Source organism: Rhipicephalus sanguineus, chromosome 4, assembly GCF_013339695.2.
Source record: "Rhipicephalus sanguineus isolate Rsan-2018 chromosome 4, BIME_Rsan_1.4, whole genome shotgun sequence".
NCBI lineage: Eukaryota > Metazoa > Arthropoda > Arachnida > Ixodida > Ixodidae > Rhipicephalus > Rhipicephalus sanguineus.
The window spans coordinates 61,782,547-61,809,213 of NC_051179.1; the positions used below are offsets into that span (position 1 = coordinate 61,782,547).

At 46.4% G+C, this 26,667-nt stretch overlaps 2 protein-coding genes and 1 long non-coding RNA gene across 12 annotated transcripts in view; 1 reads left to right on the forward strand and 2 right to left on the reverse strand.

Moving 5' to 3' along the window:
- Positions 1-26,667, reverse strand: part of LOC119390078 (protein HIRA) — a 298,608-nt gene that overhangs the window by 176,318 nt on the left and 95,623 nt on the right. The window lies entirely within an intron of this gene.
- Positions 1-26,667, forward strand: part of LOC125758044 (uncharacterized) — a 276,116-nt gene that overhangs the window by 159,180 nt on the left and 90,269 nt on the right. The gene's annotated exons all lie outside the window — the stretch shown is intronic.
- LOC119390079 (rap1 GTPase-activating protein 1) overlaps positions 1-26,667 on the reverse strand; it is a 376,410-nt gene that overhangs the window by 100,459 nt on the left and 249,284 nt on the right. The gene's annotated exons all lie outside the window — the stretch shown is intronic.

A 26,667-nucleotide genomic window follows, 5' to 3' on the forward strand; every position in this document is an offset into this window, starting at 1 on the left:
CGAGAACTCGTCTTAAATTTTTTGTTTACGTTTCCTTGCTGAGGAACACGCCACGACAGTTGAGCCGGTTGCCCCCCTGGCACTTGGAGCAAGCGCGGCACCGGTGCGGACTATTTCGACAAAGAGGGTCGTGGCACGGAGATGTCGCTTTGAAAAAAAGACCTTGAAAAGTTAATGCGGAAGCTTTTTGTATAGCGTGTCGCCTAAAGCTCTATTCTTTTGTTTTATTTTCTCGTGCGCTCGTTGAGAGACCAGCTCTTACAAACCAGCAATGTCGTGCAAATTCATCTGCGGGGTCACACGTTGAGTTAACGGTTAGGAACCCTCTTGAACCGAGGCCCAGAGTTTGACGTTGTCAGTGCCAAGTGGATCTTGCTGAAACATAGCCGCACGAGATAGAGAAGATAAGAAACTACTCGTAGCACGTACACCTTATAGCACTTCGCAACAGCAAGCGACATACTCTGGTTGTAGACTGGGGCAGTTCTGAGATAATAATTTCTCTGTGTAAACTGATTTATTGTGTCATTTTAGTGCCCCTTTAAGATCGACCGATCGCAAGAAAAACACCGCGATAACGAATACTTCAAGGCATGTGCAAAAAAAAAAAAAACAACGTACTGTCCAAAAGTAACATATACAAGACAAGTCGATCGAGGTACAGTGGGCAGCAAACGTTTCAACAAATACTTTATTTTCTCGTAATGTTGACTCCTAGCTAGTACTTCCCTTGTTAGCCCACGCAAATGCTCCGAAAAAGGTACACACAATCATATTTTTATATATATGCATACATATGTACTAGAGACAACAACGCAACTGCAGTCATTCTCTCCAGCTTATGGTCCGACGACGCAATTACCCAGCATATTGTTCAGGACTTTTAGCAAAGTAAAGCTTTCTTTCCCCCCAAACATCTCAGTCACGTGCTCAGCGATGCAGGTTGAAACGGGCCGCTTCATTTTCCGCCCACTTAATTACGTTTGAGGAGAAACGAATTACGACTGTTCCAGAAGGGTAAATCCGGAACGCGCGACTCCATTCGTACAGAGCGCGCACACTAACACAGTTTTCGCAAAAAGAAGAAAGAATGAAGCGTGTAACGCAAGACAAAGCATTGCCTTCGCCGCTATATAGTATGCGTCACCGACCGAAAACACCGTCCGGCGTAATCACCGCATGCGGTGTTTCGTAATACCGCGCTCAGAGCGCGCGTCAAAGCCTTTCATACGGGACACATCGTTTCTTCAGTCCGCTACTCGAGCGTATAAGCGAGGGGAAGCAATCAAACGAGGGTGTATAAGTCGAGAGCGCGTTGCCTGGCAACCGGGTTCGCGCCCAACGTTCCCATTTACGAGGCATCCTCATACAACGAACACCGTGTTTTCACATACGTTCGTTACATCTCATTACCGTTACATCCAACGTACTACTTAGACTTATTATTGTTTTTGCGAAATATTCTCCAGGGAACAGCGATTTCGGACATCAGTACTTGTAAAAGCATCGAAAGACCATTCCACTTAGGTTAAATGAAAAAAAAAAAGAAAAACGCCAGGCCTGCGAGGAAAGCGCAGCACAGTCGCAGCGAAAGAGCGCCATTTCTAGAGCCCGTTGTAAACTCTCTTGCGGCTACTAATACAAGTACACTAGCAAGGTACCCACTACGCCATAAATCATAACTTTTGTGAAGTTGGGAAGCACCTACTACACCATTCTGCGGAGAAGCGAGGTACCAGCTACACATGTGTAAGGCGTTACGTGCACTTTGTTGATGCGACGACTGATGACGATGAAGAATTATGGCTGAGCCTTTTGTAATCGGTTGGAAGCTTTACACGGCCCACTAGTTACGTAATTCGCTTTGCGTGAAGTCCGGTCCTTATTTCACTCTCCCACCACGCTATGTAACATACGTTAACGTGAGAAAGAGAGAGAGAGAGGGAAAGAAATTTATTGAGACCCTGAGGAAATGGATCATGGGGGCTTTATGGGCTTGCTTGGCAACCAATAGAAGTGCACTTGCGAGGAACCCACTACGCTATATATCATTGTAATTTTTGTGAAGTAGGGAAGCCGCCACTGTGCCATTTTTCGTCATGCTACGGAGAACCGTGGTACCCTCTAAACACCTGTAATGTATTATGCGCACTTTGTTGATGCTGTGCCTGATGACTATGAAGAATTATGGCAGAGCGCTTTGCAATGGGTTGGAAGCATTCAACAACTCACTCGTTGCACAATTCGCATTGTGCGACGCCTGGTTGTTATTTTACTCTTCTACCACGCTATATTACATATGTTAATGTCGTTCCATCCCGACATGAAGCCTGTATAGGGTCTTTTTGCAACGCAGTCTTAAGCACCGGCATGGCTCTGAGGTAGAATACTGGGCGCCCACGCAGAGGGCCCAGGTTGAAACCCCGTACCATTCTGGATTTTGTTTTTGTTTTCTTATTTCGCGCGATAGCGCTTACGGACACCGGCGGCGACGGACAACTATACGGCGCGAAAAACGGCCGTTGAAAAGATCTGATAAAAAAGCTTTCGCTGTAAAAGTTGTTTAATGATGTAAAGTATAGGTCATACATGTAAAATTTTATTTCGAAGAAAACGTACTTTAGGACATTAATTTTATTTATTCTGGGATTTGCATAGTCTGCGTTAAGCATAACTACACTCGCGTAATACGAGCATTGATTAATGTTGACCAGGTATTGCGTAATGTTCGCCCCTATAACACCGCCATGAAATAACGAATGTGCAGCACATAATAACTTCGTTTTTTTTACGTCCCAATACCACGATATGATTATGAGGGAAACCGTTGTGGTGGGCTCCGGAAGTTTCGACAAGCTTGGAGTTCTTTAACGTGCACCTAAATCTAAGCACACGGGCTTCTAGTGTTTTGCCTCCACCGAAAGGCAGCTGACTCTTCAATATAAGAACATACAGTCAAGCAAAAGGTGACGATAGAAGGAAGTAAGTAGTAAATAAAGAACCTGGTGACAGGTACGAAAATACTTACGTGCAATGCAAAGCTCTTCCAAAGTAAAACATCGAGGAGAGCTTACGGAAGAACAAATGGGCCACAAAATAACTTAGGGCTCTTTCAGGAACCCACGCAAAAATTCAGAACATTGCCGTGACAGGCGACCCTTTCTCCGCGTGCTCGAACTGCATGCGAAAGAGAGAGTGTAATTCGGTTGCGCGTTATACGCGGGATTATGCGCGACAGAGTAGCACGTGGTGTTGGCAAGGACGGACGTGGAAGATGGAAGAGAGACAAGCAGTGGCGGCCCGAGAGCGAGCGAGCATCCCGTTACGACGCATTTGCGCGTCCGCGGCTCTCATAACGTGTCACACGGTGCTGGCCCCGGGAAGGCTTAGCGCAGCACATATGGGACCTTCCCGCTGCGAATGCCATAAGCTGCCGCCACGCCGTGTGACATTCATCTGTCTTAGACCAACGCGCTTTTCTTTCTCTCTCTCTTCCCTCTCTCTCTCTTTGATCATGTCATGATTTTCCTCGTACGGAGCCCTGAACAGCTACGCCTATAGCAGCTCGCCAGCTCCAAGTGCAACCCTCGTAGCGAACGCCGCGAGATGCCATCAGAAAGGGTAGATTTCTGGCCTTGCTGGTGCGACATTTCCAGTCTTTAAGAGGTAATAATAATAATAATAATAATAATAATAATAATAATAATAATAATAATAATAATAATAATAATAATAATAATAATAATAATAATAATAATAATAATAATAATATATGGGGTTTTAGGTACCAAAACCACGATATGATTATGAGGGACGCTGCAGTAGAGGGCTCCGGAAATTTTGACCATCTGGTGTTCTTTAACCTGCACTGACATCGCAAACTACACGGGCCTCCACCGTTTCGCCTCCAGCGAAATGTGACCGTCGCGGCCAGGATCGAAACCGCGACTTTCGAGTGAGCAGCCGAGCACCGTAACCACAGATCCACTGTGACGGACAGTGATTAAGGGTTTAAATGCGCCAAATGATAGGCCAAGCCCTCAACGGCCTATAAAAATGTACGGATAAGCGTCACTGCGACCCGCAAAATTAATTACAGCATGTTTTTAAAGCTAGTTTACGTTCCTACTGTACGCTGACGTCAAGACACGGTATGAGCTTCTTGTTTCCGCGGCCGCTCCGCTCCGTGGCTCCGTTGGTGACGCAAAAGCGGCTATCTTGCATGTCTTGGTACCTGACGTCACCACCACTAGCCATACTGGTGCGTGAAGTCACCGGAATCGACACTTTAGCACGACGTCACGCTAGTGTCAATTCCAGTGGGTACGCCACGCGAAAAGTGACTTTAATGTGAAAATAAAACATCTTTCTTGAGCTTCACACTTGCTCAGAGCCGTCTTCGTATGAGATTTGTATCCCGGAGTAAACTTCGAAAATTGGTGTCAGTACTACTTAAAGCGCAAGACTTATACGACAGGACGTGACAGGAAGGAACACACATACAAGCGCTTCTGTGAGTGTTCCTTACTGTTCTGTCCGGTCATATAAGTTCTGTGCTTAACACAGAACTTATATGCCCGCCGAAAATCTGTGCAAACCCATGGCGTGTATCTCGAGCCTTCGTATACGCGTGTGCCTGCACATCGTCTCCGCTTTCCTTAATTACAAAGACCCATGCCTGTGCGGCTTGATATTACGGGCTGCGTGCATTCAGAGTATTGCGAGAACAAGTTGGATTCACTTAACAGCCGACGGAGTTCCGGATTTGTTTAACCCAGACACGACGTAAACATATATAGGCTCTTGGAGACTCCGTTTATATCGAAATACGAGCGAGCGCCTTGGCCGTAGAATCAAGCGCAGGGCGCTGTGTATACTCAGTCGGCAGCGCTCATTCCATTTCTGTAATCCCGATTGAATGAGCGAGAGCCGTGCGATTAGTTAAAAGAGATGAACTTAAATAGAAGATCTCTGTTTAATGAAAGGCCGGAGATGTTCGCCTGTCTGGAAGACTGGGAAAACGATGTGTTGGTCGAAAGGTGTGTGTGTGTGTGTATGTATGTGTGTGTGTGTGTGTGTGTGTGTGTGTGTGTGTGTGTGTGTGTGTGTGTGTGTGTGTGTGTGTGTGTGTGTGTGTGTGTGTGTGTGTGTGCGCGCGCGCGCGCGCGCGCGTGTGTGTGTGTGTGTGTGTGTGTGTGTGTGTGTGTGTGTGTGTGTTTGTGTGTGTGTGTGTCAACAGGCTCAGAATGAAAACTGACCTGCAGCTGTGGCAATTAATCGCAACTGGCTCTAGGTGCGCCAAAATATTTGTGAATTCATTGCGCATGTGTCCTTGCACACATGACTGATCCCAATTTTGTATGTTGTATAGGTTGTTTTCGTCCGTAACATAGTTTTATTGGCTGAACATTTACGTACATATATCATATACCGTGCATGTATATTGTAGCTAATGCGACGTATCGCCAACTGCATTACTGATCGATTCAAGAGCGTTGACATTATACAGGGTGCCCCAGCTAAAAATATGCCGACGCACTCTATGACGACGCGACGAAATGCATGTTGCTGACCATTGCCTGTCGTACGTCACGCTATTTTTTGTGTTCTTCTTAATTCGGCATGTTTCATTAACTAACTTTTGAAGCAACGAAGCTGGACAAGAAATTCCAACGAGAAAGTTCTAGATCAGTTTGCAAAACATCCTGTTATACAGTTTCTAACTTTCTATGTATTAGTTATTAGTGTTTTTTCTGCTTACTACAGATGGCCGTGAAATGCGAAAAAAAAAAAAAAAACCGATGTGACATGCCCGCCTGCGCGCACAAATGCGCGCGCGCCGTGATTAAAGTGCTCCATAAGGTTCCGCGTACAAACGATACGCTTCCCTCGCGGCGGTTCATGACAACGATACGCAGACGCAGCGGTTATCGCTTGTGTTGCCGCTAGCGGACCTTGCTAGCGAAGCATGCGCCATCGCACGACCACCACCATCGTCGCTGACCTGCAGAACACTCGGCCAAATGCTATGGTCGTTTTCGCGCGGAACGTTGGGAGCACTGCAATAGTTCGCGCAAGCGACCGTGTCGCCTGATATTTCTTTTGTATTTCGCGGGCATTTGCAGTAAGCAGGAAAACACTAATACTCAATACATAGAAAGTTGAAAACTGTCTAATCGGACGTTTTGTAAACTCATCTACAACTTTCTCATTGGAACTTTTTTGCCTTGCTTCGCTGCTTAAAAAGTTGGTCAATTAAACATGCGTAATTACGAAATTAAGAAGAACACAAAAAATAGTTTCACGTACTCCAGGCAATAGTCAGCAACATGCATTTCGTCGCGTCGTCGTCGAGTGAGTCGGCATATTTTTAAACCCTGCCTAGAGACAGCTGGGCACCCTGCATAAGTTGTGTGTATGTATGCCCGTATGTACATATTTTTTATTGTTGTTTTCATAATATCTCCGCTTCTTCGTTAGACTGCATAACTTTCGTCGCTATACATGAGGCGAAAGTTAACATTGTAAACATTATCGCTACTGCAAAAAAAAAAGGGGGGGGGAGGGGAGGATCAAGCAGCGCGGCTTTCGGCAATGCAGAGAGCCCAAACTAAAAGTCTATTTCGGTTTTCACTGCCACGTACCAAAGTATAGGCGCAAGCTGCCATTCAATACCCACGCCCTTTCGCTTTCCACTTGACACAACCGAGACCGGACCACAATGGTCAGCGCATTACATCCCGCAACGTACTGTTCACAAATGTTCGTACACATCAAGCGCTGCGCACGTGCCGTCGTTGCAACTGCGGCGTATACGGAACTCGTTAAAAGCACGCGAAAGTGTGGACTATTACTCAAGCGCCATGGCTGTTTGGCGCTGCGGGACTCTATATACGGGCACGTGCACACGGAAGTGGAAGAAGATGAGTTGCGGATGCGGGCGATGTACAAAAGCCGCAGCAACGTACACGAAGGTGGACTCGAGCACGTCTCGAGTGCCGGCCGACGGGCCGGTCGCCCTAATGAGACGGGCCGTCACCATAACACGGCAGCTGTATAGACTAAGCTGAAGTGTACCTTAGCGGTGACGTCACGCAGGAGATCGTTAGTGCGGCGGCCGGCTCTAAAACTTCCCTTGAACGGCAGTCTTGATGGCCTGAGGTAGTATACAGCAAGCGGCTTATACAGTATACGAGGGTTTATCGCATTGTAGTATTGTGAGTATAAACGAACTAATGAGTTATGGCATCCGCAGTCAGACAACATTGTTATGCTGTAGATCTTTTTAAGGATCATGTTTATTTGTCTTTACTAATTATCGGTACATCTGAACAAAGCTATTAGTATGTTGACTTCGTGCTGTTCGAAATTGCAAACCAATAGTCTTGTGATTCGACTCTCAGCTCTAAAACATTCGCTTCTTCTAGTTTTACACGCCTTCGTTGAGACATTTTTGTAATCGTGGAACTTATACAACCTTATGCGCTTTTAGAACAAAGCAACAGCATAGACTTTCTGTACAACCTACGTGAATACCTCACTGTCTCTATATACTGTTCAGGGTTGCTACTTCCGCAAAGCTGTTCGCTTCGACACGCTTCTTTTGGATAAGGCTCGATGGCAGCGGTTACTATGGGACACCCCGTTTAGTGGAATCTTACAGTATACCCCTGCAGGCCTATGTTTTCACGCACAGACACAAGAAAAAATAACGGCATAACCTTTCGTGAAAGCTGTTGCCAGGCGATCGTGACAATTTAACGCTAAGTCAAGCACAATTTCTTCCCTTACCCCCTCCCCCCTGCTAATTACCCAGAAGCTTTCTGCAACTGACCCGTTGTTGTACCACCTTTGGCATCGGCACACCTTTGGCGAAGCGACGATGCCTTGTAATGACGTCATCATCATCATCATGACGTCACGTTATGACGCCATGATGACGTTACGAATTTCGGCGATGTGTGGAGCCACGATGGCGTCAAATCATGGCATCACTGATGACGACATGTTGTCACTTGCATCATCGATGACGTTACGCGACATTGTGCCCAGGTCTCGTGATGTATCGCCAGGTCTTGCAAAATCTCGCAGTGCCTCCGCAGGTCTCGTAAATTGACGCCAGATCTCGCAAACACTCTGGGCTCATGAGACTATAAAGTTTCCGCCTCAATATCAATCTGCAATGTTAAAATTCTGCACTACCACCATTAAATCAATAAAAAGTGTTGTGAATTCGGTAAGTACAAAGTCTTGCAACAGCATGTCCGCTTGCCTAGGAAGCGCATCTAACCTTCACTCCTTCGGACAGCTGTCTGCACAGTCCGCGCTGCGTTGCCGGTTCATGTGACGGCCCGTCTGACGACACAGCGACGCTCGGCAAGTGCGACAGTCATGCAATAACGACAGACTTAGCATTATCGCGGTTGCGTTTCATTCCTATACTTTCCCCAGATCCCGTAGTTCCCGTAGTTCCCGCGGGAAGAGATACGGCCCCCCTCCCATACATATATAACTCGACGCGTTGCAAACTGCGGTCTATCGTAATTTCCGCTTCACGCATCCTCTGTCTGTCCGCCACCGTCGCTGCGTCATACTTTTTTTTTCGTCCCGTACGGAGCTGTCGACTTTCGAAACTAAACGTCGCCTTTCGAACATACGAATTTGTCATGACGTGCCCAGCGTCCCTGACAATGACTCTCCCGAAGCGCCGGTAAACACTCTCACCGCCAGCCCCACTTCACCACGTCCTCTGTTACCCTATAACTTCGTCCCATCGTTATGCGCATGCCCTCCCGCAGCCTCTGCAACTTCTCGGCTGTGCTAGTTTCACGCACGGCACGTTCCCGCTGGGATGGCAGAGAAAAAAGCGGCGGAGAAGGGGGGGGGGGGGTGGCAATCTGCGGCTGTCGCGTTCGTCGAAGATCGCGCCGCATCACACGGCTCCTGTCACCGCCAAAAGCCGACAGGGGGCTGAAGCCCGCCGAACGAGCGCACCCGAGAATGGCATCCGCAGAAGCGAAACGCGATTCCCATCCCTATGGGATATAGATACCCGGCCGAACCTTTTCCTATTTATCATCCACCTCGCATAGGATCTTTCAAAGTGGATTATACGACACCCCTTTCTAGCTATATATAGATACAAGTCGGTTTAGGGATGAAGCCTCGGCAGATCGAGAAGCTGTAGAGATGAGAAGGAAGAAAAGATCTTCCCTCCGGGAGCTTTTTTCGGATCAACGATTGGAGTAAAGTACACTATAGGCTGGAGGCTTCGGGAAAGGTGTAGGTGCTGGCCCAGAAAAGACGGAGAAATCCTCGATCGTCTCGACTGGCTACCTTCGTGGGGATCAATAAGACGGGCCTGTTAACTTCGGCTGTCGCTATATACAGCGAGCCTTTGTGAAGGGCGAAAAGCGCTGGCGCGGGTATATGCTATAAAGCGCTGCGAATCGCTCGGCTGTGTATGAATGTGTATAGCGGCTTTCTCTTAGCGTGGGCGAGCCTCGGTGGCGACAGCGCGTGGCAACGTCTATAATATCGTCGCGCTCTGCAGTAAAGCGAGGATATCTCCTTAGTTTCGCACCGAAACTTTTCTATAAGCCCTTGTTGCTGTCCAAAATAACTCTGGTATCTTAAAGAAACAAAGAAATATGGAAATTATTGAATAATATTGCTTTAGCCCAGCTAAAGAAAGCTATAACGAACTTGCGATCTCCAAGCATCGCCACGGCGTTGACTTCATATTGTGTGAGTGTGTGCGTGTGTGTATGTGTGTGTGTGCGCGCGCGCGCGCGTGTGTGTGTGTGTGTGTGTGTGTGTGCGCGTGCGTGCGTGCGCACACTCTGCTTCGTTGTCTGAGCCTGCCTGCCCTGCCCTGCCCGCCCGCCCGCCCGCCCGCCCGCCCGCCCGCCCGCCCGCCCGCCCGCCCGCCCGCCCGCCCGCCTGTCTGTCTGTCTGTCTGTCTGTCTGTCTGTCTGTCTGTCTGTCTGTCTGTCTGTCTGTCTGTCTGTCTGTCTGTCTGTCTATCTATCTATCTATCTATCTATCTATCTATCTATCTATCTATCTATCTATCTATCTATCTATCTATCTATCTATCTATCTATCTATCTATCTATCTATCTATCTATCTATCTATCTATCTATCTATCTATCTATCTATCTATCTATCTATCTATCTATCTATCTATCTATCTATCTATCTATCAGCAGGAAAGCAGGATTTCTGCTGATTCCATATGTCATGTTTCGATCAACAGCTTCAGCAGCGCGGAGCTATTCCATACATAACGCGTACAGGGTACAGGCCCCGTACCCGAACTCAGCGGGGAAGGAGTGGAGCTTCTCGAATCCTTTCGGTGTCGCGCACACCGCATCCATCATGAGAAACGGAAACATCCGTTTTACGACGCCGTCGGCGCGCACACATCGCATCTCTCCGACGTGTCCGGGGGCAGTAAGCGTGTCGCGCGGAAGTATTTCATTTTACGCGCCGGTCGACTCCGCGCGCGAGATAGCTTATAAGTCCGCCGAACGACGCACACCTTACGCACATCCGTTTTTATTTCGCCCCCAGTCATCGCACGCAGCAGTTGCTGCCCTCATAGGAAAAGAAGTGCGAATAAAAGGCACGAATGTAGCGAGATCACATTTCGTACCCGTACATACGGTTGTCGAATGACCTGGCCTCAGGGTGGAATGGTCGCTATAGCGTCCTATCGTCGCATATGGTTCATCGCGCGCCATGTTATTTCGGCAAACGTATACACTTATGTATATATAAACACCCCCACAAACTGCCTACGTGTACGTATTTCTAGCAAAACGTTTTCTTGGGCTACTTGACTCATGACTTCTGAAGAAAAAAAAAATCGTGGCGCGAAACGACGCAGGAACAGACAGCGCCAGGGCCGTGTTCCTGACTGTCCTTGGTGTTGTTTCCATCTACAATTTTTTTTTCTTAAAACGTATTTTCACAGTGGCGTTGCCATTTTGCGATTCTATTTTGAGGTTGAGGTTCGCAGCTGGCAGACTTGACAACTGGTACATCGAGCTTTGCACATAATGCGTTTTTCTTCTCCCTCCTCTTATTATTATTATTATTATTATTATTATTATTATTATTATTATTATTATTATTATTATTATTATTATTATTATTATTCCATGACCTGTGGTGCGTGCTGAGGCCTGCTAGGCTGACGCCTCACTCTTAAGCGACGTGCAGCAGCTCATTAGAACAATCGAGAACCAGCTTTAGGGACAAGCATACTAGACCTCTCAAGATGACGTCATTTGACGACTAGGCCACAATGCAAGAAGGCACCGCCAGGGAAAGAAAGTGAATGCTCTGTTTCCCTCGTTAAAGAGGCAGTATCTTTTCCCTCATCTGATCTTCCACTTAGATAACGGGCCAAAATTTCGAAGGAAGCGTTCAATCAATCAATCAATCAATCAATCAATCAATCAATCAATCAATCAATCAATCAATCAACCAATCAATCAATCAATCAATCAATCAATCAATCAATCAATCAATCAATCAGTAAATATGCACGTGACGCGAGAAAGACACTTATGTTTACGCATCCGCTTCCGCTCTATTAACCAATCAACGCTTACCGCAAGTGACTCCGTCGTCGAATGTGGCCAATAGCGAGCACGCGAAACCGCAGCCCTAAACACGAATCTTGCTCGTTCGTAAGCGCGTTACTTCGTCATTGCAAAACTAAACAAACAAGAAGCCGTCATACTGCACCGATTTCAAATGTGCAGTTACCTCTACGGCACTTTGCTACATGTGGTGTACAATGGAGCATATGGAAGAGACTGCAGATTTTGAAAGTTGACGAACACGCTCTACCACTTGGTCTGGGAATGTAACAAGAATCTACAAACAACGCCTAGCCAGTCACCGACAGAGGACCAGTGGGAGGCACAGCTGGCAATCCCCAATCCCGAGGACCAGCTACAGCTGGTGAACAGGGCTAGACAATCAGCTCAAGCTCACGGCTACTTGGACTGAGGTGGCCGCCCGCCTTCGGCCATAAACAGCCTTGTCGAGGAAATAAAGTTTATTTCTTTTCTCTTTCTCTCACTTCTTTTTCCCTCAGCAGCTTAGATATGAAAGACTCTCAGAGCACGCTGAAGAGTTGCACCGAGTCAGCTTAGTTGTTTAATGTACGCATATGACATTCCTACAATGTTTCTGCGGTACTTCGGGCAGACGGAGGTTCGTTACTATTAAACGAGCCCTTCAAGACGCATTCAATCCAAACCCACGGGAATTCAAAGACTGAGAGCTGGTAGAGTTGGTGTGAATCCATCTCTAACGAAAACGGAAACAGCACAAAGTTATTACGCGAACTACACGCGAAGTATTGAAACAGGAAGTGTACGAAACGGCAGTCCGTATGTCTCGGAATCCAGTAAGTAAGCAGTTTACCGAAGAACACCGAACCCTTATCGCTAGGCAACAATCACATGCCTATTCTCATGCCTCGTGCGTGAATAAGATTCTTTTTTCTTTTCTTTTTTTTATACGTTCTCCTCTTACCCACGGAACCCGAACGATACGGGTTGGAACTACAACTTACTCCAACCTATTCGCACACAAGCCCTATGTGCTGATCGAACGCGATCAAAGCCTCCCATCCGAGGCACGCCATCACACATCGATGGAACGACGCCGACGGTTGAGGAGGGTTACCAGGTTTTGTTTGACTTTCAACGGAAGAAGGCGCGCGCGGGGGCTGGTCAAACGGAACTGTCAGCGACACCTAGGCTAGTTTACCTTTCCCATATTTTCTTTTCTCTCTTCAAATTGATTAACCTATCCGCCCGCTTTCACGACGAATACATTACTGGAGTTTCGGCGTCGCCCGTCCTTCCTTCTGTGTCCACAAAATCATCGGCTGCCTATGCATGCAAGCCACGCCTCTCGTGAGCAAACACGCAGCAAGCGCATCGCCGCTGCTTGCAGAACCATCTCTTTTGCGCGAAGGACGTCGCCAAACAGCTCCCGCACGCTAATGCGGGCTGCTTCGACACGTGCTGAAAGTTCCGTGCAGTAGTTGATAAAGCTGCATGTCTATATGGGTTCAGTGGACACATTTATTAACCGCCTACTCGACGTTAATATACTATCTCACTAGCGTAGGTGCATTGTACGTGTTTGGAGTACCGAAATTCAGCGACCCCGGCACACATAGTTCTGAGCACTTTCGCCACAACTTAGTTACGCGCTTTGAAGGCATGCTTATACAAGTGAATGCATACATAGGCGTGCGCACAGAGTAAGTGTTACTAAAATGACTTACGCTAGAATTGTTCATTAGAGAGAGCTTCAACCAGCCCTGACGCTGTACATATCATTAGCGCGGACGCGGTCAGGCAACGGCAAAGGGCATCTGCACGAATGAAAAACTTCGTAAATTCAGGCCTATGGCGCTTCACACCTTTGGACTCGTGGTACGAACGGATGAATATGCCTTCGCTGCTGGCCACGTTACCTCATTTATTGCTATTAGTGACGACTGGGACGAGAAACCCTGCAGGTAACGCTCGTGCAAATAAAGATCACTAGCAATGAGAAATATTTACACTTACATTTTAATGTATATACGTTTCATATATTCGCTGTACAGAGGCGCAAGCAGGACACGAAATGAATAACATGCTACGAGCAAGAAGCATGTGTGTATACTAACTCTCGCATTCATGATATACACAACTAGCCGCCATCGAAGCACATCTCAAGATCCTCGGCGTACACGTATATTGAAAGCATTTCTATCAACATAATCTTCCTCAGCTGTATAAAACCATCATCATCGTCTTGCATTTTCGCTTTCGCACTGCTCTAGGTCATTCCCTTGGAATAAGGTAATTAAAAATTCTTGGGGTTTTACAGTCTTGGAATAAAGCGTCGCACCAACCGTTGCATTCCATAACGTCACGGAAATTTGGATGCGTCAACTTCACCGGACGAGAATTACCGCCGAAATATTCAGATCCTGCGCATGTCCGCAGTCCGATTCGCAGCGTATGCAGTTAGCCACACAGACACCTTAGAGGGGAAAGCCTTAGACGCCTCAGCAAACGCGAAAATTGACCGTCGGCGTTAGCGTCAACACGAGCGATGCAAAAACTCATCATCACGTGATGACGTCGCCATACGACGTCAACATGACGTCACAGGTCGCCAAAATTTGTGACGTCACACGATGACGTCATCACATGACATCGTCGCTTGATCAAAGATGGGCTGATCACGGAGGCAGTGCAAAACCAGGTGAGGTGAAGAAAGCTCGCAATGCCTCTGATCACGGAGGCAGTGCAAAACCACGTTAGGTTTCGGAGGGGGGTAGGATGGGATCGATACATCGACTGAGAAGAAAAACAAGATGGCCTTCGCCTTCGAATCGTCTTAGATGAATGCATAAACGACCCAGCGAGTTTTTGTTTGTTAAGCATTCCCGCCTTTTTTTTCTGTTTCTCTATCGCTCGCCTCAACGTAAGCCCACGCAAGGTGTGCACTCCATAATGCGCATTTATTTGAATAACCGCTTACTACCTATCTGCATGTGGTAATATTACCCAGGACAGAAGAAACATACGAACACGGAAACCCTATGTATAGACAAATGATGGCCTGTACTTCACTTGGACAGAAGGATGCCTATAGCTGTAGACATCCTCTACACTCGACTATAGACAGGGAAGTTAGTTGAGAGCATCGCTGCTGGTTCCAATGTCGACTACTTGTTCTTTTTGAGCAGAAGGGCATTAAATACATGGACTGCTCAGATAAGACCACCTAGTAGCTGTTCACGGCAACGGATGGAACGCATTTCCGATCAGCCTCGTCTTGTCGTATTCGCTCATAATAATAATAATAATAATAATAATAATAATAATAATAATAATAATAATAATAATAATAATAATAATAATAATAATAATAATAATAATAATAATAATAATAATATCTGGGGTTTAACGTCCCATATCCACGATATGATTATGAGAGACGCCGTAGTGGAGGGCTCCGGAAATTTCGACCACCTGGGGTTCTTTAACGTGCACCTAAATCTAAGTACACGGGCCTCAAACATTTTTGCCTCCATCGAAAATGCAGCGGCCGCTTGTCGTACTCGCACATTCATTGTTGCTCGAGAGCAGGGCTGGGCAAAGATACTTTGAAATTGTATCGCGATACGATACAAGATACTCAGGCAAAAAGTATTGGAGATACAGATACAAGATACTGCCGCACTAATTGTATCCGATACGATACTTGGCAATTGTATCTTAAGATACTTCGATACATTCTCAAATTTGTTATTATAGATCCATACAATGTAGCAGCAAACACCTATACACAAAGATGTCTCCTTGAAAATTTTTGAACTGTGACCTATTTAGTTTCACTTGCATGAAATGTCTGTTCGTATCTCAAAAGTCTTGCCCTTCTTGCTCAAAGTACATTTCCTTCCAAAACAACTTATTGGGGCTTGTTTTAACTTGTTCACAGGACAACTCTTTATACACTTCGCTGCCAGCGGTTCTTGCTTGTCATTTTTGTAATTGATGGGAGTCGCTGCTCAACTTGCCGACCAGCTAGCGGGTTGCCACGTAATCACAATATCAATAAGAAGCCTTCGCACGACGGCGCAAATACCGGTGTGGACTTTTACCTTGTCCGTAAAAGACAGTTTGCCCAATACAGTATATCCGGACAGGTGTACAGCAGCAACAACTCTAATAGCGACATTTTTCCTTCCTGGGGGGGGAGGGGGAACGCATGGTGTATACGGGGCTTGCGACCGTTCGCTAACGGCCCGGCCGGCACACATGACCGTCTCCGTTCCATTTGTTTTTGTTTTCTAAATAAGTATGTTAGTGAGCTACACAGACATGACTGGTCTCAGGCATTTCTTTCGTGAGGAACACGTGGTCACCATGTGCTGAAACATAACCGTGGAACAAAAACTCTATATTTCAATCCGCGTCCAGGTTTCACTCGTTATGTACATCCGTATCGTTGTTTCTGGAATCCGGACTCAAAAGCCCCTTCAGAAATGACCTATATATGAGATATGTCAAAGGCCTCCTTTCAAATGGCAACGTCATTTTGTTCAAACTCTCTCCGACCCCACCATCTTCACTGTCCCCGGGCCTTTGGAGCTAAATTTCGCGACTGCGGCCCGCCGGCTATAAGCTGAGTTTGAGACCCCTGTTGTATATGTAGATGACGTAAACCTGCAATGAATTTCCATGTTCTACTTAGCTGCTGGCGTAAGGGATTCTTTGTTGATATACTCACTAACGTGCAATTTTTTAGCAATTTTTCTTGAACGAGAGAACATGTGCAACACAGAAATGTCTCAGACGTATTGCGTAGCTGCACGAAGCATCGCAGGACACCGCCGCTATTCGCGCTATTGCCACTTAAAGCTCCCTTTACGTAGCGATTAGTCATAAGAAAAATATTTAAGAAGGCCTAAAACCGGAAAACAAATATAAGTAAAATAGTGAGGTGGTTGTTTATCAAACATTCACATTGAATGAGTACAGAAACACGATACAGACGGCGCCCTTAACAGCTATGATCACGAAGTATCGTCAACTTACCTGTTGAGACCAGGCCCGTAGCCAAAATTTTTTTCGTGGGGGGGGGGAGGGGGGGCACTTGCTGAAAACCTTGACTATTTGAGAAAAACACCTATTTCATTATTTATTTTTGGTATAACCACCTACTTCACCAAAATTTCGGAGGGGGGGGGGGGGGGGGGAGTGGCCCGAGCCACTGGCTAAGGGCTTGGTTGAGACAATGTGAAATTCAGTGCCTATGGAAAATTGCCTGAAACGGCTCGTTGGGACGCTCATGAGTAAAACGGAGCATTCAGTAAAACAACGTTTCTCGAATCCCCTTCCTAACATCTTTAAGATGGCTCTTCCATTTTTATAATGCAAACTCAATTTCGCTATTTTCTTAAGCGGTAAGTAGAATATTTTGTACTGTATACTCAAGGCACGTCCACATAATAATATTTTTGTTTTCAAAATCGCCTTGGCAACGTGTAAATGTGTAAACAGTAGTAGAAATAAAGCAGACAGTTAGAAGAATAAAGCAGCAATCTTTTTTTGGGAGCGCGTTACAAAAGACATACTGCAGTGACCAGACCGGAAAAACAGTGCAGAGACCTAGGTAATGTATGTGAGGCAAAATTACAGCTAAGAAAGCACTTGTGCCTTGTGCTAATAATCAAATTATGATTTCATAAATTCTTTGAATAAATGCAGATGGAAGTGAAAAATACCGTACGCCAAGATATTTTCTGTTAGGTAAACGCTTGCTCTATTAGATCTAGTATCAGTACCTGTGGTGCTAAAGTTGTTATACTCGGCGACAACTTTCCTTAACAGCACTGTGGAAGCTACAGAACCGAAGTGCATGCCTGCTACCGCGCCAAGAAATAGTACTTACGTTTACTGATAATTTTCTCGTTTTTCTTGCTGAAATAAATGTTGCTTTATTTATTATGAGACTGAAACAGTTGCGGGAAGTCGTAGGTAAAATACAGTTATTGTTCACCTCGCAAGAATGCCTTCCTTTTCTTTCCATTTCTTAGACAGCACCACCTTTTCAGCATGCCCGTTTTCCAAAGTAAACATGGCGTCCGTGACGTAGTGGGTCAGTGTGCGGCCGCAAACGCACCGTTTAGTTCTCCAAGAAAAATGTACTCGTAATATGACACTAAAATGTACTCTGAACAATCGAAATGCCTCTCCCGTTCACATTCCCTTCACATTTTTCGTGAATATGTTTTCTAAACGCGTTAACGATGCGAACGAGCAAAACCGAAATCAGCCGCAAGCTGCCGTACTACTTGCGGAGCAACACGAATGTGCGGAAGCCCGCCTCCGTAGCCTTCGCTCCAATGTCAAGATAAGTTGTCGTCGAGTATAGAATCTTATTTGCATATCAGTTAATTCATTGCATGCAAGTCAAATTTATATCCTCGAGATCTTTTAAATCGCTAATATGTAAAATCCACGCGACGCAAAGCAACCCCATTCTTGCACGCATCACATTTCGTTACGGATCAAGACGCAAAAGAATCTGCAATAACGACACCAGGCACGTAGCCAGGATTTTTTTTCGGGGGGGGGGCAAGGCCTAAATATTCGAAAGAAAGTCTTTTCATGGCAAAAAGAAAAAAAAAATTGCCCGGGAACATAAAAGGCTGGACGAATTTCGCCCCCCCCCCCTTGCCTACGTGCCTGAACGACACTGTAACAACATCAGAATTTGCGCGATTGACGCCGCACGCAGTGGAGTACGCGGCGCAGGACAGTGGCTATGAGCAAGTGTAGCGGCATTGGAGCAACTAAAAAGAAAAGAAATCGAGAAAACAAAAGGTACGTGGGCTGGGCGTAGACGTCCGCGTGCTTGTCTTCCTGATCTACCCTCACTGGACGACTCTGGCGTAAAAATAACGTCACTGCCCTTACACTTATTCAGATCGCTTAGTGGCACCAGTACCAGCTTGAGAAGTGGAGCTTGGCCAGCGATTATTGTTTCACACGGTTGTGTTGCGATAGAAGTATCTTGTATCTTAAGATACACGATACATTATCGAATGTATCGGAAATACAGATACAGATACTCGTCTTTCGAGACGTATCGCGATACAGATACAAGATACTCAAAGTGTATCTGAGATAGTATCTAAGATACATGTATCTTCGATACTGCCCAGCACTGCTCGAGAGGTACAGTTGCGCGCAAGCATGTCACTAAAACGTTTAATTATGAATGCACACAAAAAAGAAGCTTCGTAAGCAGTTTTTTCTTTTCTACCTTCAGTTTTGAAACTTCACGAAGCTATCTCATGCAGGCAAGGCCAAGTATGAACTCCTGTTAACATGAAAATCGTGCGCATATCACCGTTGAAAAGTCTTTTCCCCAACTCCCCAACAAGCCCGCGTTGCGTAAGCACACACCTTTCCCCGGTTTCGTTTCGGTTGTTTTAAGAAAAAAGAATTGTGGGGGCGTGCTCATGCAGTAGCCAGTCGATAGTCTGTAACGATTAGCTCGCTAAAGTGCTACGTTTGCTTCCGGTAACGAAACGACGAGCAGGCGTCTCGTGCTCTAAGGCTGGAAACCGATCCTTCGAAAGGAGCTCGGCGAAACAAAGCGCCGAGACAAATTAGCTTTTAGGCTAACGCAGCTGCTCGGATGACAACGTCCACGTGGCTTTCTATGCTTACGCAATATCGCGAGCATATCTTACTCGACGTACACGCGCCGTACATGTCACACGACCGCCTACGCAACAACTTCACGTACATATACACGTTACATGGCATTAAGCACAAACCGTAGCCAAGTGCAAACCTATACGGTTCGGCCCGGGCCCACTTGGAGACGTTATCGTTTGCCGTTTCTCTGCTTGGTAAGCGAAGCGCGAAAACAGCACGTGCGGCTGTGACTGAACTGAAGTAAATGATACGTACTGTCGCGCTCAATATGACTTGCAACACGGGAGCGCGTGGCCCTATAAGCTAAACGAATGCGCATGGCTTCAAGTTGCCCTATTTCCCTAACTAAATATTATTTTCTTATCAGGGATCATCACCAAGTGACGAAACATCATTTGGTTGTGGAAGTAAAGGCTAATCCCTTACAAAAATGGATTTAGACAGTCTATAGATTGTCTAAAAATGGGTGTACACAGTCTATAGACTGTCTAAATACATTTTTGTAATGGATGGAAGCCATGAGCAATCTTTGAGCTCGTGAGGCCGCGCGCTGCCATGTTACAAGTCATATTGAGCGCGACTGTATATATGCACTTAAAAGAAGAGCAATCGTACTACCAATTCTTATATCATCACGTTTCGAAATATAGAAGCGCCAAGAAAGGGCGCATTCCTGTGCGCACGTGTATGTATGTATGTATGTATGTATGTATGTATGTATGTATGTATGTATGTATGTATGTATGTATGTATGTATGTATGTATGTATGTATGTATTAGTCCTAATTGCGCTCGTGTCCTTGTACCTAAACCTGAAACTCATTTCGCGGTGTACACTAGAGCAGCACATGCAGTCTCGGACTGCTCCTCCATTCCTAACGTCGCCGTCGAAATGAAAGAGACAGCGAGGAGTCCATGCCAAGAGAAACTTTCAACCAATCGTGATGCTGGGGATATCATTAGCTAACCTTGATGAACAATGACAACGAGCACTTACGGCCGAAAACCACCGTGAACACCGCCTCATGTCTTTCCCGGTTCTAGACCACAACCATTCTCGTCTTCCAGTCTAAGCGTCCACATGCCAGCGCGGATGTCTCGTATATCAGAAGATTACGGAATCTGGCTCCTTGCTGCGCATTTGCTTACGTGAACACTACACAGCTTCTTGCAGTCTTTTCTTTCCCAGTCACGTGCGGCTACTTTGCGACCGTCTTTTAAGCATGAAATGATTTGAACTGCCGTTGTCGGTAACCTTCAAATTACCTTCAGCAAAAGCCAGCGCCGTTATCCGGGCATTCAAACGAGACATCCGGGCAACCAGCCAAAACTTAAAAAAAAAAAAATATTGGTGTCTTTGGCAGTCAACCTTCTTACAGGACCGATTTACATAGGCTAGTTACGCTAAAACAAATTTTAAAAAATATTGCTTTAAAAGTCTTATTGGTGTTTGTTCACACTATCACTGAAGCTGTAACTTCTAGTACACGGTGGTTGTTTTTGTTTTTTTTTTCTCGCCTTGTATATCGTGCTCCTCGAATGCTAAGTGGGCGGTGTTGCTTTTCGCGCCTGTAAACCAAGCTTTCCCGCAATATGCGAGCACTCGAAGGTCGTGCGCGTGGGCGCCATCACTGTCGCCGAAGCGTGCGACCGCAGAGGCGCCGAGAACCTTCCTCAGGTGACGACGACGACGACGACAAGAGAAACGTGCTTCCTGTGTTCTTCCGTGGCGCCTTCCGGGAAACGAGCGAAGCCATTCTCCCGCTCTCGCAAGACAGCCCGCCTCCGCACAACCTCGGCAACAGCCGTGGCGCTGACAACGGGCCTCCCGAAAAGCATCGGCACACGCGCTTCTTCCGCGCTAAGAACAACAACGAGACGACGAGCGAGAACGAGAAGTAAGAACGAGAGGTCGTATCGTGTGGCGGCTGACAGCCAGGCAAGTGCGAAAGATAGAGGCGGGCGAAGAGCCAGCTACACGATGCACTGATATAATATACCGAGCGAAAAAAAAAAAAATCCCTGCATAGAAAGATGTGTGACTCAGAAGAAACGGGAACTAGCGCAAAAAAATATAATATTAAAGACAGAAGATGACGAGGAAAGAGGAGAAGTCGACGGGTAACACCAGTGCAATATATACGGTGCAATGAGAAATACGAAGTGCGGGTAGAAAGAAAAGAAGAAAGAAAGGAGGCGGGTGAAGAGCGAAGCTTGCGTGTTTTCACGAAAAGGACCAAAATACGGGTGGAAAAAAAAAAGAAGCTGCGAAAAAGGAAGGAAAAGAGCTTGCGTGCTAAGTTCGAAGAAAGGCCTTGGAGAAGGAAAGCTGCATGCAGAAGAGATGCGTATAGGAAGAGGCAACCATTCTCTGACGATGGAGAAGCGGAGTGCCGCGCTCCGATAAGTCTGTGTATGTGTGCATATGAGATTCCGCAGATGGCTCGAAACGGAACGATGGGAGCGTTGATGTAGATGATAAGGGTACATACGTGGAGAGTGGGGAAGAAGGCTGATGAAGAGGCTGAAAGAAAAAAGGATGCGTACTTCAGGGCACGCGGTGACGACATTGGCATAAGGTGATTTTCTATAAGCGCTGCTTGAGAGTGCACTTGACGTGATTGCGCAACCAACTCAAACGGAAACCGGAGACGCGCGCAAGACATAATGAGAGTCTCGAAAGACTTCCTCTCAGCCTCTTCGCATTTTCTTCGAGATACAAAAATGGACGCATGCGCAGAGGGGTTCAGAGCTAACATCGCCAACAGCTTGGTACGCCTGCCCGAAATGAACTCAAGGCCGTCAAAGAAAGTATATAGTACACGTCGTGCCTTTGCCGTCTTAGTTCCCTAGCCGTTGCGACAGCGGTGACAGGTAGGCAAGCAGGGAAATGAACGGGGCATCTGATACACAATGTAAACGCCTGTCAGCCCAGATTCCACATTCGGCGTTGTCTGATTGCACGCGCGTAGTCGGCGCGGAGCGCCCACGCAAACACTAAAGAATCGCGTCGACAGGCAGGAGAGAAGGCCCAACGAAGGAATGTGATACCCATAAAGTGCCGACGTAGCTGATTTCCGATTTCGATGTGACACACACTTGACGTGAGTTTAAAAGCGCCTCCTTTTAAAAGGTATCGCTTTCTCTCGCGCATATCGCGCACACACACACACACACGCACACACACACACACACACACACACACACACACACACACACACACACACACACACACACACGCACACCACATATATATATATATATATACATAACATAAATATATATATATATATATATATATATATATATATATATATATATATATATATATATATATATATATATATATATATATATTACTTCTTTGTCATTGTCTATTTTATTCTCGCTTGCGGTATGACACTTTTATCTAGTTGTATTACTTGGCATCAAGTTGTATTAAAGACTAACTGGAGATTTCCAAAGAATTAATCAGTTTAGACTGACAGGTTTTATATTATTTCAGTATTACGTTCCGCTTTGTTGGGCAAAAACGGGACGGTAGAAAGAAAAGAAAGAAAGAAAGAAAGAAAGAAAGAATGAAAGAAAGAAAGAAAGAAAGAAAGAAAGAAAGAAAGAAAGAAAGAAAGAAAGAAAGAGAGAAAGAAAGAAAGAAAGAAAGAAAGAACACAGGACGATGCAAACTCGCTTTCTTCTATAACTCTCGTTCTTCCCGCCCCAACAGCGCGGCAACGGAAGCTTAGTCTTACGTCATGGCTGTCAGTGTCGTTTATCCTATTTGACTATCAGTGTCCTTTATCGGATGCGTAGTTTATCGTATTTGACTCTCATGGCGATCACTGTCCTTCATCGGCAACACGAGAAAGACTACTTACAGCTTTAAGCGCGCTGCTTCAATACTTGAGGGCTTGTCGGTTTGCTACAGACTGTGACACTTGCAGAGCACTGCATCGCGTTATAGTGCGCGTGCTTGCTTTCTGTTTCATTACACCGTGTCCTCGATCGTTTAGCGCCTTTTATTCCCTTTATTTTTTTTTTTTCACGACATATAAAGCAGCTACAGCCGGCACTGGTTAAACTAGCTTCCCGCTTTTCTCTCTCTCTCTCTCTTTCCTCCAGCTTCGCGACCCTTGTCTGGTTGACACTTTGCTGAAATCAGAATGCAGTAAAACCTTTCTATTTGAAGGAATTGCCTGTCAACCTGGCTTGATACTAATTAGCCATCACGTAATCACATGTTCCTATGTGCGTGAACTTGTTTAAGCGGACGTAGCCACCCATCCGCCACTTACTTCTTCCTCTTCTTCTCCGTTTACCAAGGCTTCGGTGTTAGTCACGTCCACCACCTTATTGGCGATAGAGAAGTATAATTAGCAACGAGGCTTAGCGTCTCTCCTCTAAACACTCGCTCATAAAGAATCTCCTTTGATCCGTTAGTGGCCTGATAAAGAAGCCCTGCAGCAGTATAAAAATGGACCACCTTTATAACAGCGTTGAACGTATGAGCAAGGTAACATCGATTCATGTGCCCACCTATTTTATACACGCTCCAAGGACAACAAAATCCATGGAAGAGAAGAACATTAGATGCCACTTCAGCGTATCATGCATGGAACGCTGGTGACGATATCGGTTACGTGCTGCACTGTTAAAAGTTGGGTATGGAAGCCATTGTGTGGGCTCCATAGAATACATACACACACGATATATACTATATGCGGGGGTTATTACAGAGAGCGTGAGTAGCGTCGTATGTATGGGCCATTTATGGCATGCAGAGACTTCGACGTCGCGATGCTTGTAAGTGATAGCGTGTGTACCAACTCCGTACAATGACGAAATCGAAGCTCGTCGGCATGACAAAAAGGCCGCATCGTGGTATCGGCTGGCATGAAAGTCTTTGTACGTCTCACGCAAATAGCCGGTAAATATGACGCTCGGACGTCTCCATAACAATGGATGTACAGAGGGTTTAGGAACAGCCTATGGCGAGCGACACAGCAGAGTAATAGAGTTGGGCGAACTGCAGCTACTCAGAAGACACATACTATGTGCGCGCACTGTTTTGTATACTGAGAGAGCTTATACCACGTGCCCAATTTCACTCAGCGTTTCCAAGAAATTTCAAACGCGAGCTTTCACGTGTGACTTATGCGCAATACCGTTTGGAATGATTAACTGTAGCGTATGGAAAGGCGCGTATCGTCTGCGATGCGAAAAAGCTGGTTGGGCTAGATAGTTGGCTCCCAGTATTCTTGAAAACAATAACTATTTCTAGTGCTGTGTCGACGTGACGTAAAGGTGAGGTGTTATAGGCTAAAACTGAGCTACGTTAAGTACAGGAATTTTGCTATTTCTTCCATGAACGCGGTCACGTGAAGGCTGCAGCCTTACACGTATCAAGATGGCGATGAAGGTGGCGAAACACCGTTTTAGCATTCTTAAGGAAGTAATGATCATGGACGAACGGAAAAACAAACAAAGAAGGAAACTAGGAGGGGGCGTCACGTGATTCCAGTAGCCTCGGCCAGCCAACCTGCTCTGACGACGCCTCCCCCCAGCAGTGTGCCTCGTGCGTAGGATTAGGCCCCCGAGGCGCCCGCAACATACGCACCAATGCGAGCCGAGCAATAATAGCACTTGCCTATCACATGACCGTATTTCTCCTTTAAATTTTTTATGACTACGTTTCAAGATTGTCACGTGACGCTCCCTCCTAGTTTTTTCCCTTCTTCCACGACAAAGATGTGTTTACGCTGTGTCATTCGCGACGTGCAATGCGCACGGAGAAGGGCTAATCAGCATCGCTGTTAAAGCAGAGCATCGAAGTTCCGCCTATCCAGGCGTCGCAGACACGACGCCGGCCGTCGTAATTCGGCAAATTATAAACACTAGAGCATGTAACTTGCCATTTACATTTACGATCACAGCGCACGCCAGCTTTTGAAGGATGTCACTACTGCTCTGGTAGCCCCTGTCGGGTGCGCGAAACAGCAAGCGCGTTTAAAGCGTAACAGGGTACAAGTGGCAAACAGTTTGACCGTGTTACAACGCGCGATTGGCTCGCAAGCCACAAAACACCGATGCTGTATTGCTCGGGTGGAAGGCATGATCGGCGCGACAATAGAAGCGGTCCGTAGATAAGCAAATCCCGAATACAGCCTGATAAGAAGAAGCCTTATCACGGTACCAGAAGTGAGGTCTTGCAGTGCGTATGCATATATTGCCCAAGCATGCTAATCACCCTTCTTTCGAAATACCTCGTTCACTTACCGCGGATGTATTCCCCGTATGTGAACTCTCGGTCGCGCGACCAGCTTCTGCAGCTGCTACGATTGACGAAGAATAGCTCGTTTCAGTTCATCGGTGTTACAACCTATCCAGCTGGCAAAGCGCAGTCTCTGTTGCGAAGGGGGTGCATGTGTGTGCGTATTTTATATAGTATGCGGGTATGTGGGCTCGTAATGACTCGCTGCGGGGACATAGCCAGAATTTTTTTTCGCGGGGGTTCCTACACGTCTTTATGTACGTTCGTGCGTGTTTGTATGCGTGCGCGTATGCATACAGATACGCAATGTAAATATTTCGGGTAGGGTGGGGTGAGAGTTCTACTTCCCGAGCCACCTCAATTACTGAGTTACACAGAGAAATAATGTGCCTTAGGCCCTTTGCCTGCCTCAGGAAACAGAGGCGTGCGATAAACTTCCCCTTTACATATTTGGACGGGATCAGTCAGCTGGACAAACTTCAGTTCTTGTATGCCACCCTGATTAACCTTTCGTGCAGCGAAATCTCTCACCTCATTGTAGGTCGATGCGCACAATGAAGGACTGTATCACCGCACGTAATCACCTAAGTCAGAAAACTGAGTGCACTCAAAAGTGGCCCATTTCTGTACACACTCGCGATGTGGAACGCCGGGTAAACAATGCGTCAAACGACACCGCGCGGCAGGAGACGCGCAGGGGTCCCTCCACGCGCCGCAGTTCTCAAGAAAAAAAAAATCTAAGAGCCGAGGGTAGCCGCCAAGGGCCAGCAACCCTTGGCCGAAGCCTAGGCGGGATCCAGGCCCATCCCACCAATTCGCAGGGCAATCAATAAAGTTAATTGATCTGATCTGAGCGTTGGGTTGTAGCGCGCTGCTCAAACGCGAAGAAGTAACAACTGTGACAGTTGGTAGTTCGCGCTCGTACTGTGCATACCTGTGAGTTCTTTCCGAGCGTCCTTCCTTGCGTTTGAGCAGCGCGATCTAAGTGTCGAGCTGTGACCAATGCTAGTTCGCTGTCGTCCTGTGTTTTCTTTTCGTGAGTTCTTTGCGTTTGAGCGGCGCGCTGCAAGTATCGCGCTGCTTCCCGTACTTCTTGTAACATTCTAATTCGTTGCTATCGCACTAATTGC